The sequence below is a fragment of the Acanthopagrus latus genome, chromosome 18, assembly GCF_904848185.1.
Source record: "Acanthopagrus latus isolate v.2019 chromosome 18, fAcaLat1.1, whole genome shotgun sequence".
Taxonomy (NCBI): Eukaryota; Metazoa; Chordata; class Actinopteri; order Spariformes; family Sparidae; genus Acanthopagrus; species Acanthopagrus latus.
This window is the reverse complement of record NC_051056.1, coordinates 27,649,810-27,663,155: the sequence shown is the minus strand read 5'-3', so window position 1 is coordinate 27,663,155 and position 13,346 is coordinate 27,649,810. Positions and strand designations below refer to the sequence as shown.

At 43.2% G+C, this 13,346-nt stretch overlaps 1 long non-coding RNA gene across 1 annotated transcript; it reads left to right on the top strand.

Moving 5' to 3' along the window:
* The first annotated feature begins 215 nt into the window (after positions 1-215).
* On the top strand, positions 216-8,463 carry LOC119006962. Its single transcript, XR_005070967.1, has 5 exons — positions 216-582; positions 2,858-2,944; positions 7,079-7,272; positions 7,351-7,422; positions 7,694-8,463. It is a non-coding gene; the product is annotated as an uncharacterized LOC119006962 (long non-coding RNA).
* Positions 8,464-13,346: the final 4,883 nt, after the last annotated feature.

The following is a 13,346-nucleotide window of genomic DNA, read 5'->3' as shown; positions in this document are numbered from 1 at the left end:
GTGATCCCCGTCCATCAGTAAGATTACAGAAGCTTAATCACTGTGAAGATTAACCTTATCGCAAATCACATTTCTTCACACTGTTTCAATTATGAGGACAAACTCTGCGCTGAGGACGTGGAAGTTGGAGTCGTGTGGCAGCGGAGATAGAGACGGGCGATTGGTCCGATGTGAGCACAGATGCCTGCTGGCTGTTTTGCAGCTGCGTTAACATCTTTATCTGGAAGCCATCTTTAAAGAGGGACGCCGCTCAGTTTGAGGGCCGGGGGAGACTTTCATGTACGTGCTGTTGGTGCTGCTCGCGTTGTGCTGATTCGTCATTGAAGTCATTATTACTCGGTTACGGCAGGCGCAGCTGCTTAGTGTCAGTTTTTGCAGCGTTAGCCGTGGTTGCTATTTACATTCACATCATAGAATAGTTTCTATGGTTACACAAATTTGCCCAAACACTGGTCAAGGGTTGTTTTTTTTTTTGTTTTTTTTTTTTTGCAATGATTCAGTTCTGCAGTTTGTAAATAGTAAGAGCTGTTTCTTCTCTGCTATGTTTTGGCCGCTGATGCTTGCAGGATCACCATGTGTGAGGTAATTACTACCAGCCGCAGCAGCGTGGCTGTGAGTTTCATATCGGGAGTCTGTGTGGATGTGTGTTTCATCGAGGCAAAATGTGCTCTTAGAGACACTTATCAAACCGGGAGCTACCACAGAAGCGCGTTTGTACTCACCAGGTGCAAGATGCAGTTAAAAATCTTTACAGTTGTGTAGATGAGATCCAAATAAAGACCGAGATCCAAGATGGGTGTCACGATGCTCCAAATCCACCATTCAAATTTGATTTAAATACTAGTTTTAGACTATCGATGGATTTGCAAAGATCAACACGTCATTAGTTTTACGCCCTGACAACCTGAGTTAAAAAACAACTGGCAAACTTTACAACAACAGCCTGACTTGATCCCTAAATCGGTGCAGAGTCAACCCTCCTCTGAAAAGAAAATTTAACGTAACCTTAATTACCTTTCGGTTCCAACACGATCGCCAGAAGGAATCCAGCCAAGTATGTTTCTGCAAAACCACCGATGAGTTCAGCAACCTCTTGTAACTTGCAACAAGTTTCAGTTTCTCTCTAGTCACTCAGTTGTGCTTGTGCTCCGGTTAGATTTAGGCGCAGAGACCAATTGGTTAAGATTCGGGAAAACATAACGATCTGGCCTTAAATACGACTTTTGGTCACCAGTTGAAAATGTCCCGAGGTCTCCTTAAAAACACCTGGTTCCGTCACCACAAACTCGGCTGGAGATGATCCAACATCCGGTGAAAGTTTTGGTTTTGATTGCCACAAACTCAACTTGGAATGTTGAAAAATATCCAGTGGTGTCACTGCAGACGGCCTTGTTCTGTACAGCAACATCTATGTATTCCATCTGAACAATAATTCAGTTATTTCCACAGACAGGTCCGAATAAATAAATGACAAGACATGTTGTTATTTGTAGGTCATCGCCCTCCGGAACATCATTCTCAGTCCTGGTGCTGCCGTCAATACACCGTAATCAATGTCCCTCGTTTGAGTTTGAACCTTTATTTCACATCGCTCCCATTTTATATAGTCTCTGGTTTCGCTGTCTAAACCACAAAATGGCCACGATAAACAAGCAGTGAGTCATTTTTACTGTAACAATTACAGCCTTGTGTGACTTCACCTGACGTGAGAGTTACGTCTTTAAGCGGTCTGCCCCGTGAAAGTTTATATCGGCTTCCCCGTCTTGTATAAAGAAGATACCCGAGTCGGCGTGTGGAATCAGGTGCGGGGCTGAATATTAATGCCGTAAAATCTAAATCATGTTTGAGGATGTTTATGTATATCATGAGGGAAAGTCTGAGGCATCTAAAGAGGTTCCACAGGGTACATCAGTAATTTAATTAGACTGAATGAAAAGCACACAGCATCCCTCACAGGGACTGCTGGATGCCTTCCATCCATTCTTCGACATTTTATTAGATCCAGTTGTTGTAAATTAGATTTTCAAATTCCTGCTCGGTGGATTTAAACATCCGCAGTGGGAATGTTGAAATGTTCTGTATAAGGGGTCAGCGGGCATGCTTCCACCAGCGACCTCAGGGAGGGCAGGTTTGCTGTCGGACCGGATCAGAATTGGCACACAGCGCTTGCTGAGCGCGTTTTAAAGTTGGTGCGTAAACACCATCAAGTGAGGTGAGACAGAGGAATGGGCTCGCTAAGCCTTGTCTGACAGCATTATCATGGCCATTGGTAACAGCGGAGGGCACTTTGTAAACAGCTTTTTTTTCCCCCCACATGCCGATAAATCCGGAGCCTTTACAGGCAGGAGCGAGGCGTCGCTTTGCATGCTAACAGCAAGTTTCTATAGTGGAGCTCCTGCATATGCAAACGCTCTGTTGTATGTATACGGACATGCACACGCTCATTGTACAAAAGTACACACACACACACACACACGCATTGTGTGACAGAACAAACAAAGTAGGGATATCTGCTTCTGTTGCTAGGATACCAGTTCTTCTGGCTCCGGAGTAAATCGGGGTGACTGGTGGCGCAGACGGCTGTGAAAAATTAACACAAGCTGTGGTAATAACGTTAAAGTAACTCCTAACTTTATGCAAAAGACCACAAGAAAAACCCAAAACACATTCCTTCAGCCGGTTTCAGTTTAAAGGAGACGTTGGCAGATCAGGTTTGCTTTAACACAGCGAGGTGCTAATGTGAACAGTTCATTCTCCTTATCGTCAGTCCTTCTGTTCACACCGGCCATTAAGAGATCCTTCCTTAATGTGATCTTAAGTTATAATCATATTATAATCGTGATATGTATCTTTGTAGATTATGGACATTGTGATAATCCTGATTCATCCCATCACATTCATCCCTGGAGTTGTTGAGCAGCTCATTTCCGGGCTTCTTCCATGGGTGAGTGTGCCACACAGTTAAATGGCTTCAGTCTTTTTTCTGATGTTGTTGCGCTGTTGCAGTTCTGCACAGGGTATTTTATTTTGAAAATCGACCAGTTCCTCCGCACCGTTCCACTGACTGATTTCCTGCCTGGCTCCATCAGCTCGATGAAGCTCAGGTGCAGCTGCTGTGCACGTTCGTTGGAAATCTCGGCAGAGCGGAGCGGAGAGATGCTTCCGGGACGCTTCTTAAAACACGAGCAGCGTCTACAACGGCAGGGATCAGCTCAGGCGGCCGCGCTGGAGCTGTCACGCTTTGCATTATCAAAATATGGCAACATGACATGAAAATATTGCCAAATTACTAAGAACATTGAGTTAAAACCTCAACTTATCTTTTACCTTTATTAACATCGAGTCAACTGCAGGAAATGTACTTTTTTTTTGCTAGTTTACGACCTTTCACACTGATTTCAAAACGAGTACTTGCTGTTGACCCACATGTCCGGTGAATGCAGTTGTTCATATACTTGCCTATATACGCTGCTCCTACAGTTCATGTGCATATCGTATCTTGCGTACGCTTTGATTTGACTTGATTTCTGTGCATAGCGATTGTTTCAAAGAAGGTACACGCGAGCCGGCCCTCATGTCGACCCGACTAAATGGGATCAGGTCTTTGCAGTCGGGGCCCCCACAGCTCTGGAATGAAGTACCTACTGAGATCAGATCTGCTTAAACAGCCGACGTTTTATTCTTGCGATTGTGCTGATAATGTTCGTTCTAACAGTTTATTACTCAGTAAAGAGGCGGTGGCTGTGCTGTGAGTGCAAACTGTGCCGATACACCGAGCAAATACATGTCACAGTGTCCGCCGTGACCCGTGTCCCCTCTGCCCGCCGCTCCATCGCCGGACTGTTATTGAGCAATTACGGCCATTGATTTTCTCTCCCGTCTCAGCGCACCTCTGTATGACAGCTGGCCTTTGTAAGTGGCCTCGCTGGACTCCTAACTGCTGTCCTCCGTGGCCGCACTATATGCTCAAAGACAATTTCACACGCTGCTCCGGCCCCGTCGCCTCCAGGTGTACAGTAAAACTATTTAAAGCGAGCACAACCGGTCGTCCAAAAATCCACAATGTCCGCACGACTTTTCCTCTGTTTGCTTCTCTGAAAACTGAACTTGGTTCGGATTAATTTTTAAGATATTTGCAATGCAAAAATGTAAAACGTTCACGTGCCCCCCCCCCAAGATTTCCCACCTACGTCCTAACACATGCCAAGAAATTATTAAATAAAATTAAAAATTATTCAGAGAGGCTTCACCTTCAACTGTTCACAGGATCCTTTTCAGTTCTCAATCAAAACGCCGCTCTGACTGATATGTTTGACAATCCAAGGCTTTAACTGATATTCGCACAGTGTGCGATGCCGCCGTTTTCATGCACAGGCGCAGCTTTTTTTTTTGTTTCATTCAGGCAATATCTTTTGAAACTGACAGCGAGCTCCCGAGGAAGCGGAGTCTCAGTCAAAACACATCACACATGCTGTCAGTGTTGAGGCCAGTAGCCACGAGCTTTACCTCTCATGTTGTGCACAAAGTTAGTGGACAGCCTGTTCCCTCGTGACTCTTCACGACCGCGTTGTCTCAGAGCTGCAACTAAAGACCATCTTCATTGTTGATGAATCTGTCGGTCAGTGTTGTCTTGATTAATTGATCAGTTGTTTGGTGGGAAGAGATTGTCAAAGCTCAAGACGACGTCCTCAAATGTCCAAATATATTCAGTTTAACGTCACAAGCAAAGACGCTGAAATTATTCACAGATCACAGAATTTCCTCCTGAAAACATCGTCAAACTGATTATCATTAGTTGGTCATTCGATTAACAGTTTTGGTCGTCTTGTCCTCTTTGCATGTCCGCTCATCTTTTCCCCACATGACCGCGTATTAATGTATTTTCAGCACAAATCTGAACTGGACCTCCCACCCAGACAGTCCCCGCGCCTACAAAAATAGTCTTCAATTACCACAGACTGTAGCCATTAGTACCAAGCAATGAGAAACAGCTTGATACCATTACCATAAAGCGGGATGGGAAGCGAGTCCAAAAATACTGCTGCTCTCATTGTGCGAACATCTGACGCGTCCTCGTGTTAAAACTGGAAGAACAATCGTCAACACGTTTGTCCGTCAACTGCGACAGCGGAGGATTGACACCTGTAACGTCCTCATTAGCAGGAAATGTCTTCAGAAATTAAACAATGGACGAGTAGATGGATGGATGGAAGGACGGGCGGACTGATTAAACGGACATGTGACAGGAACCCATTGTTTAAATGACAGCAAAAAGAAGAAAAAAAAGAGTCGGACGGCTTCATCTGAAATCAGCAGTGACAGGCGAAGACGTGTCGGCTATGCGGCAGATGAGCTTTTAGCTCTGACATCGATCACAGGCCGCGATAATCATCCTCCAGGCCTCGACAAGCATCAAATGAACATCCGTACATGGACATACTGTGAGGACGCCGACGAGCTGCCGCGCTGGTGCAGCGGTAAACAGCGAACAACAGAAGATGTAATTATGATATGAAGGATAATAAAGCGAGCTGTCATGTAAAGATGCGGCTGAATGTGAACGTGACGACCCGCCGCACCTTCTGTGAGCCGCAGTTCACAAGTTCAACACGACCAGAGAATAAGAAGAAGAATATTCCTCTCAGTGTCTGTATTTACTGCACACTGGTGAGTTTAAATAAATAATAATGTAATTAATTAGATTAATGTTAAGAGCAATGAAGTGTTGCGCGGACAAAAGTCGCCACAAACGTACAAAAACAAAACCTTAATTAAGCGGACTGGGTTTTAATTAGGCCACACAGTGTTTGAAATAATTCATTTGGACAACAGAGTTATTTTAAAAACAACATGATATGATTAAGAAAAGAAGGCGTGTAAAAATGCTGACATGTCGCCCCCCGTCCTTTTCATCAGCGTCCATGTGTTCTTTGTTTGGTTGATTTGTCAGCAGGATGACACAAAGACGGATTTCTGCTAAACACAACAGATCCTACAAACCGGGCCAAGTCCAGTCCTCCTTCTTCAGAAGGACCAGATGTTAAAAAACTGACGGGTCGTGAGACTGACTGGACTTTTACAATCTCTGTGTCTGACTTAAAGAAGCTCAAGTCAAATTTATTATCCCACAGTGGGGGAATTAAATTGCAGCCAGGTATTAAGAAACACACAACCAATGACACAACACACAAGATGATAAATAGCAATGGAGACAAATTACAACACAGATGCACAAAGACCAGAACATGAAATAAAATACAGTGCTAGATCACTACATGGAGAGGCCAAGATGAGCAATAGAACGTGCATTAGTCAGTGTGTTTACATGACACTCAAGAAAAACGAATTACTGGGTGAGTCCGACTAGGATCGGATCTTTAAGATGCAGGTATACACCTTAGTCTGACTAACATCGGACCGGATCGGATTTCTTATAGTCGGACTAAAACACCTAGATTATTAGATTGATAGTCGCGTTACTCCTGCATGTAAACGTTCGATTTAATCGGATTCGGATTTCACGTTCTGCTTACGTTCTGTTGTTGCTGGTGACGTAAAGAGTTCAGCTGGAGGTGGTTCTACCTGTCGTACCGGACGACGTGCTCCAGCCTGTAATTTGATTTTCTCACTAGCATGTATATTCGGACAATTGCAGCTGTCTGTGCATGTAAACGTCCTGACTGACATCAATTCAAACGTGTTAAAAAACACTTTTTATTTTGTCTCTCTGCTTTGTTTATTAGTTTTTGTAGTTTTTGTGGATTAAAACTTTCTTATGAGAATGACATGTTTGGCACAGACGCTGTCAGCTGAAGAGGTCTAACAAACATTTATAGTGAATCTGGATAAAGAGACAGATGACGTTCTTGAACTTGTGACCTTATTTCAGAAAATGTTGTATGGTAGCATATAGAGAGAGACAGCAAGTACTTTACAGATACAGCAAGCTGTCATAGTCCCATTTTATTTGACGGTAGATACTTTTGTGAGCATGAGAAACTGTCCGTTAGCATTTTTGAAACATCCGGTTCCCTCATCCCAAAGTCTACCAGTTTGTTTTTTGTTTTTTTTTCCCCAGCTGGAAGATCTCATGAGCAAGAAGAAGAAGAAATGGTTCAGAAAACTCTTCTACGGCCCAGATCAACGCTCAGGAACAGACTTTGCTGCGACGGGTTTTCTCGCAGACGTTCTCACTGACTTACTGTCTTGTGGCTGCTCTCGACTTTTTCCCCCCTTGGAATAAAATATGCAAATAACACTTTGAAGACAGAAGTAAAAAAAAAAAAAAAAAAAAGCATATCCACATCCGTGAGGTGTTCCACATTTTTTACACAGAAATGTGTTTTACAGGCGACACCGTTGACGTCGAACATCTGACTTCAGAGTTCAACATCTGCTCTGCAGGTCGGCTCACGTTTTCAGGTATTTACACTGAACTGAAACACCTGTAAACACATTTTCAGAGCACCTGATATTATATACATTTAACTGACCCGTGACCCTCTTTTGAGTGGGCTGTAATTTGTTTCCTCCAACGTTTTGTTGTTGTGACGCCGTCATCTGCTTACAAGAATGTGGATTATTTGATTTGTAGCGAAACATTCTCATTATTATCTTTTTCTAAAGATGAAAACAAACCAGGCTGTTATGATCTGGGAGTTGTGGTCAGTGTTTTGTGCTTTTTGTTTCGGAGGTGCTTGGTGAGGCTGGCTGTGGTGCCGGTCCACACACCTGCAGCACGTTGAGTGTAATCAGCACCTGCTCTTAAACCCAGATCTTCCCTCTGCTCCTGTGGTGCTCTCAGGATCTCTCAAGTTTACGTATTTACAAAGTCTTCTTGTGCCACCACTCCTCACAACCCTCAGCTGCCTGAGCCATCCTCCTGTACACACCTGGAGTCTCCACCTGCACCACCCAGCGAGCCCTCAGCCTGCGCTCTGGCTCTCCGTCTCATCCTACAAGCAAAATCATTCTTGTGATCTATAAATTCACCAGCTCACCACCTGTTCCGTACGGCAACCGTCACAGAAGGGATGCCATTTAAACCTTTCAGTAACACATCTTAATCCACGTTATTTTGTTGCTGCGGGTACAATACAAACCCTCACCTTTTAATTATGGCAGCACATTCATGCAGGATTTTACTTTAATGAACACAGAGCATGCTCAATAAACAGACTTGGATAGGAAATATAAAAGCTCTTCACCGCTTTCCCGATCACCAAACGCTCGGATGCGAGACCTGTTATTTAGATTTCCTTTTCTTGTTACCGAGGAGAGTTTTTTAGAAAGCACTCAAGTGGATTTTCCAAAACATTTTCCACACCAAATAAGCGCTAATCCCTCCTTTTCAAATGCTTGAAAACTTCGTTTTAAATAGAAAAAGCTGGCTGATTCAGACCTCGTAATAAACCTTGGCCTGACTTTGAGAAGGTGGTGGAGGTGGTGGGGGGACATAAGTACCGGTGGAAAATGAGAGGAGATGAAAAACATTTTAAAGGCACACACACACACACACACACACACACACACACACACACACACAAGCACCACTCACGTTCAAACACAAACACATCCGAGCATCCCGTTCGCTCTTTGAGGTGGAGATAGAGGTAACGGCTGGCTGCAGCGTAGTAAAAATATTTCTAAATATCTGTGTCTGAGGCCTGTCACACAGCGCCGCATCACAGGATGATCAAAACCCCCTTCGGCAAGCTTCTGCATTGTCTGAGAGAAGGGCCTCTTTTTGAGAAGCGAGGTGGGGTTGGCTGGTGGCGGCTGTCGGAGGGAGGAAGAGGAGTAAAGAGAGAGTTGGAAAGCAGGGTTAATCCCACACTGTCATTATCCTCACTTCTTAGCCACAGTCTGCAAGCTTCCCCCGTAATGAAGGCCATTTCCAAGGATTTGCACCTGGCAAAGATGCTGCATTCTGCCGTAATTACCGACACAGAGAGATTCCTCTCACCTTTAGCCTTTGCCGTGGGTTATAGATAGTAATCCCCCGTCGTTATACACATCTGCAGCATCTACGTCACTTCAGCGTCCGACTGATAATGATCTTTAACGCTACAGAACAACCGATTCCTCCCTGCATTTGTGCATGAATGTCGACAAACAGTGAGGCTGATTTGTTTCAACACAGTTCACGGTTTGTTTAATTGGTGATGATTTGCCTGAGGAGCTGAAATAACAATGCAGATACGCTGTGATCCAATAAGTAAAGTAAACCTGAGCGGAGAGGATCTTTTGCATGAAGAGCTGTTTTAAAAACAAGCACAGCTGACGGGTGGAGTGACGGGGAAGAGGCGGTGATGACGTTCACTCAGAAGTGCTTCTCAGAGATCAACAACATCTTTAGTTTAATAGATGAGATTTATGTCGAGCATGTTGGAGAAGGTGTAAGAGGAAACTGGTGGAGTTTACAGCACATTTCTCGCCTGCATGTGTCCGTATGGAAGCCAGGACGAGTCATTACGAAACACTCCCGTCTCTCATGTGGCACCACGGCTGCGTTCCCATGACTTAACTCCACAGAGCGTGTCCTGGCATGACGATCCAGCCGGAACATCCTGCTCCACCCCCCCTCACTTTCGCCTCATCTTACAAAAGAAAGGGTTTTTTAGTGACACACAGTTGACCGTCAAATGAATCAATTGGACGTCACACAGAACTTTTTTCCTGCTGTTGCTTCAGTTGTGACGTTACAGCAGATGTTACCAGGAAGTGCGCTCTCGCTTTCTGGAAACAGATCGTGTGATTTTTAATTACTATCCTGCGAACACACTGATTTAATCCGGCCGTGATTCTTGTTCCTTTCAACTCCTCCCAACCTGCCAGACGCTCCTGGCTTTAGTCAGGCTTTTTCTTGGAAGGATTATCGCTGTGTGCAACTTCCAACAATGCATTTCGGAGGAAAGTTTCATATTCATACCAAACATGTGGAAGATAATCCAAAAAAGTTGTTTCTTGTTGAATTCTTTTAGTCAAATCAAGTCAGTTTTGTTGATATTGCCCAAAAATGAGCTCCGTGATGCTTCTCCAAGCAACAAACAACATCACAGAGAGTCATCACAGAGTGCACAGATTACAGTGACAGTAATATCTAATGCACTGAGATTATAATATATATACATGACGAACGTAGATAAAGGAGGACGACTGCTTCTTCTCCACCGTGGTGAGCTGGAGGACGACAGGCTGCTAAAGATGGAGAGCAACACAAATATCAGAATGGATGAAGAGTCATGATTCACGAGGGTACGACGATGTGACAGGCAGCTAATGATTATAACATTCTTGATAATCTGCTTGATTTTTTTGATTTGTTGTTTAATCTTAAATGTCAGAAAAAAGGTCAAGCAGTGTTTCCCAAAGCCTGAAATAACATCGTCAAATGTCTTTTTCTGTCCACAACCCAAAGATATTCAGTTTACCATCATAGAAGAGGAAAGAAACTAGATAATATTCACATTTAAGAGGCTGGAATAAGAGAATTTCGACTTTTCTTCCTAAGAACTTACACAAACTGATTATTATTGGTTGGTCATTGGATTAACTGTTGCATGTCCACTCATCTCTAAACACTTTTCCTTACATTACTGCATATTAATGTATTTTTAGCACAAATCTGAACTGGACCTTCCACCCAGATCGTCCCTGCTCCTAGAAAATACTCTGCTGCTCCCACAGACTTAAACCATCAGTACCAAGGAATGAAACAGCTTTTTCTTCTTAATAAAAAATTACTCAAGTTGTTTAAACAATTTTCTAAAATAGTTGGCAATTAATTTAAAAGTTGACAACTCACACCGCTGCAGCTGCAGCTGTAAACAGCAGACAGAGCCGAGCAGCTGCAGGGTCCCCACGCTGTCGTTTTCCACCACATTCAATAAATGAAGAATCAAATATTACAGACACAAACTGCTGACAAAACCCCAGGCTACATTAAAAAAAAAAAGCTCTGTTCTCCCCGAGCAGATTTAAGCTTGGGAAAAGTCTCTCGAGAGGTGAATCAGCCGCTACACAAACGTATGAATGAGCGTGACTCACAGGATCTCCAGAAATCCTGGACGTCATCAGACTCCAGAGATGTTGTTTAAGGTTTAAAATGAAGCAGGACGGCTCGGAGCAGCTGCCGCGTTTAAAAATAAGAGAAGTCGTATGTCTGATTTTTATGTTCCTGCTAAGCCGACACTTAATGCAAACACTGATCAACTCTCAAGGTTCAGATATAATCTTCCTTCAGGAGCTTTTAACCACAACTCTGATCTGTTAATGTGCAAAGCTCAGCAGTAGAGCTGCAGATATTTTCATAATTGATGAATTGTTTAAGTCATTTTGCAAGCAGATACGTCAAACATTTCCTGGTTTCAGCCACTTAAACGTGAGGATTTTATGGTTTCCTTTGTCCTTTATGACAGTAAATGAAGAATCTTTGACTTTTGGTCTGCTGGTCGGACAAAAGAAGCACTTTCGACACGTTTTCACATTTTTTTTTACGTTATATAAAATAAACTATTTATCATGAATCATGACAGTAATCAGACGATTAAATCAGTCATCAGAATAATTGTTGGTTTGCAGCTCTTGTCGGTATTTGATGTGATTTTATCAATAAAGCACTTTTGGGACTAAACTGCCTCCAGTGATGTCACTTAATGGCAAAGCTGCATTGTGGGTAATGTAGGCCACATGTTTTGAAAAGGAAGAGGAATGTGTAAGATAAAAACAAGGTGATATCTCTGATTCTGTTGTATTGATGTTTCTAAACTGTCTGTAATGAGACCAACAGTTTTAATGGAATGCTTAATGGAATACAAGGACTGCTTTTCAAACCCTGGCGCCTACATTACCCATGATGCAACAGATTATACATGCAGCTTCCTCTGGAGCCACTGAAGCCTTTATGCTGCTTTTTTCATATGTGCAGTCGTACTTCCCGTGACCTGAAAACACAAAATTAACCTTTAAGCATGAGAGTTTCACTTTGACTGGGGAATAGTTGTTTAGCACAGGATCTGCATCAGCTAGATGCTCAAATCTAAAAATACATTTCAACTTTTCATCTCCTGGTGGAACAGCGTTTCAGTTGTTGTGTCTTTATTCTGACGGTTTACAGTGTTCAGCCTCTATCATGCTTTTTGTCTGCAGTCTTTGTTGAGCGAGTCAATCCTAGACGCTGCACCAGGTGCACCTGAGCGCGCCGACTTCTGCTGTAAGACAAAGAAAAACACTCTTTTTATGTTTCTGTCACAACTGAAATCACATCGAATAAAGAAAGAAAACTTCCACAAACAAAGAGGAATAATTCATTTTGCAGATTTTTTTTTCTGTTCCTGTATGTGGCCTTCACTCCCGGTCAGATTTTCTGTCATCTGTGTCACCATCCTGTATTATCACCATTAGTAATTGCAGTAATGATCCATACAGTGAACCCACTTGAACAGAGTACAGTGTTTAATTAAGTAGCCGCAGCTATAGAAGGAGCTGGCTGACCTGCGGGGAGCCACGCGGGGGGGTGTTCTGCACGTAATGATTCACAGCGCATGTAATTAAACTGTGGGATCAGGTGATAGAAACAGATTCGGAGTGTAAAAATACCTGTTGCTCCTCCTCAGGTGTCTGGACAGAGAAGAAGAATATTTAATACGTAACTACAGGGTAAAAAAAAAAATTTTTTTAAAAATGAGCTAATTTCTTCCTCCAGAATATTCATTTGGAGAATAAAAGCCTGTTTTCAGCTGGAGGGTGAAGCAAAAACTACTAATAAGAAAATGGTTTAGTGGGAACGTAGATGAAAAACAGCAGTAACAGTGTAATGTTCTGCCGGTCGCAGAGCCTGCAGGAGAGTCAGACCTCGACCTCGGACCAGATTTACATCACCGTGTTTCTTCAATCTGACGTTGAGACGTTAGCGTTACCTGTCAGGATGGATCGTCCTCTTGAGTAGGAGCAGGATCCCACATCCAAACCACATATAGCAAGTCAAGTTCACACATCGTCACCCTAACCCCATCAGATCATCGATGAGCCGCTCTGGATCGAGCAACTTTCTGCTGTTTTTGGCTTGAAACACTTGTTGTTGTTTTGGTTCAACGGTCTCTAACTCCTTTATGACCTCCAGCAAATGTTTTTTTGTGAACCCTCCTGGAAGCAGCGTCACCTGTGATGTCACTCCTAACGAGGAGAAAAAAAGTATTCGTCCCAACTAGATAAATCAGAATAGTATTGATTAACATCTTCCTATTGATCGGATTATCAGAACTTTACGCCGCCACTCTTGATTTGATGGAAAATGCACTCAGCTCAGTCCGGATCTGATCAATCTCTTCCGGTCGAGGCATTTT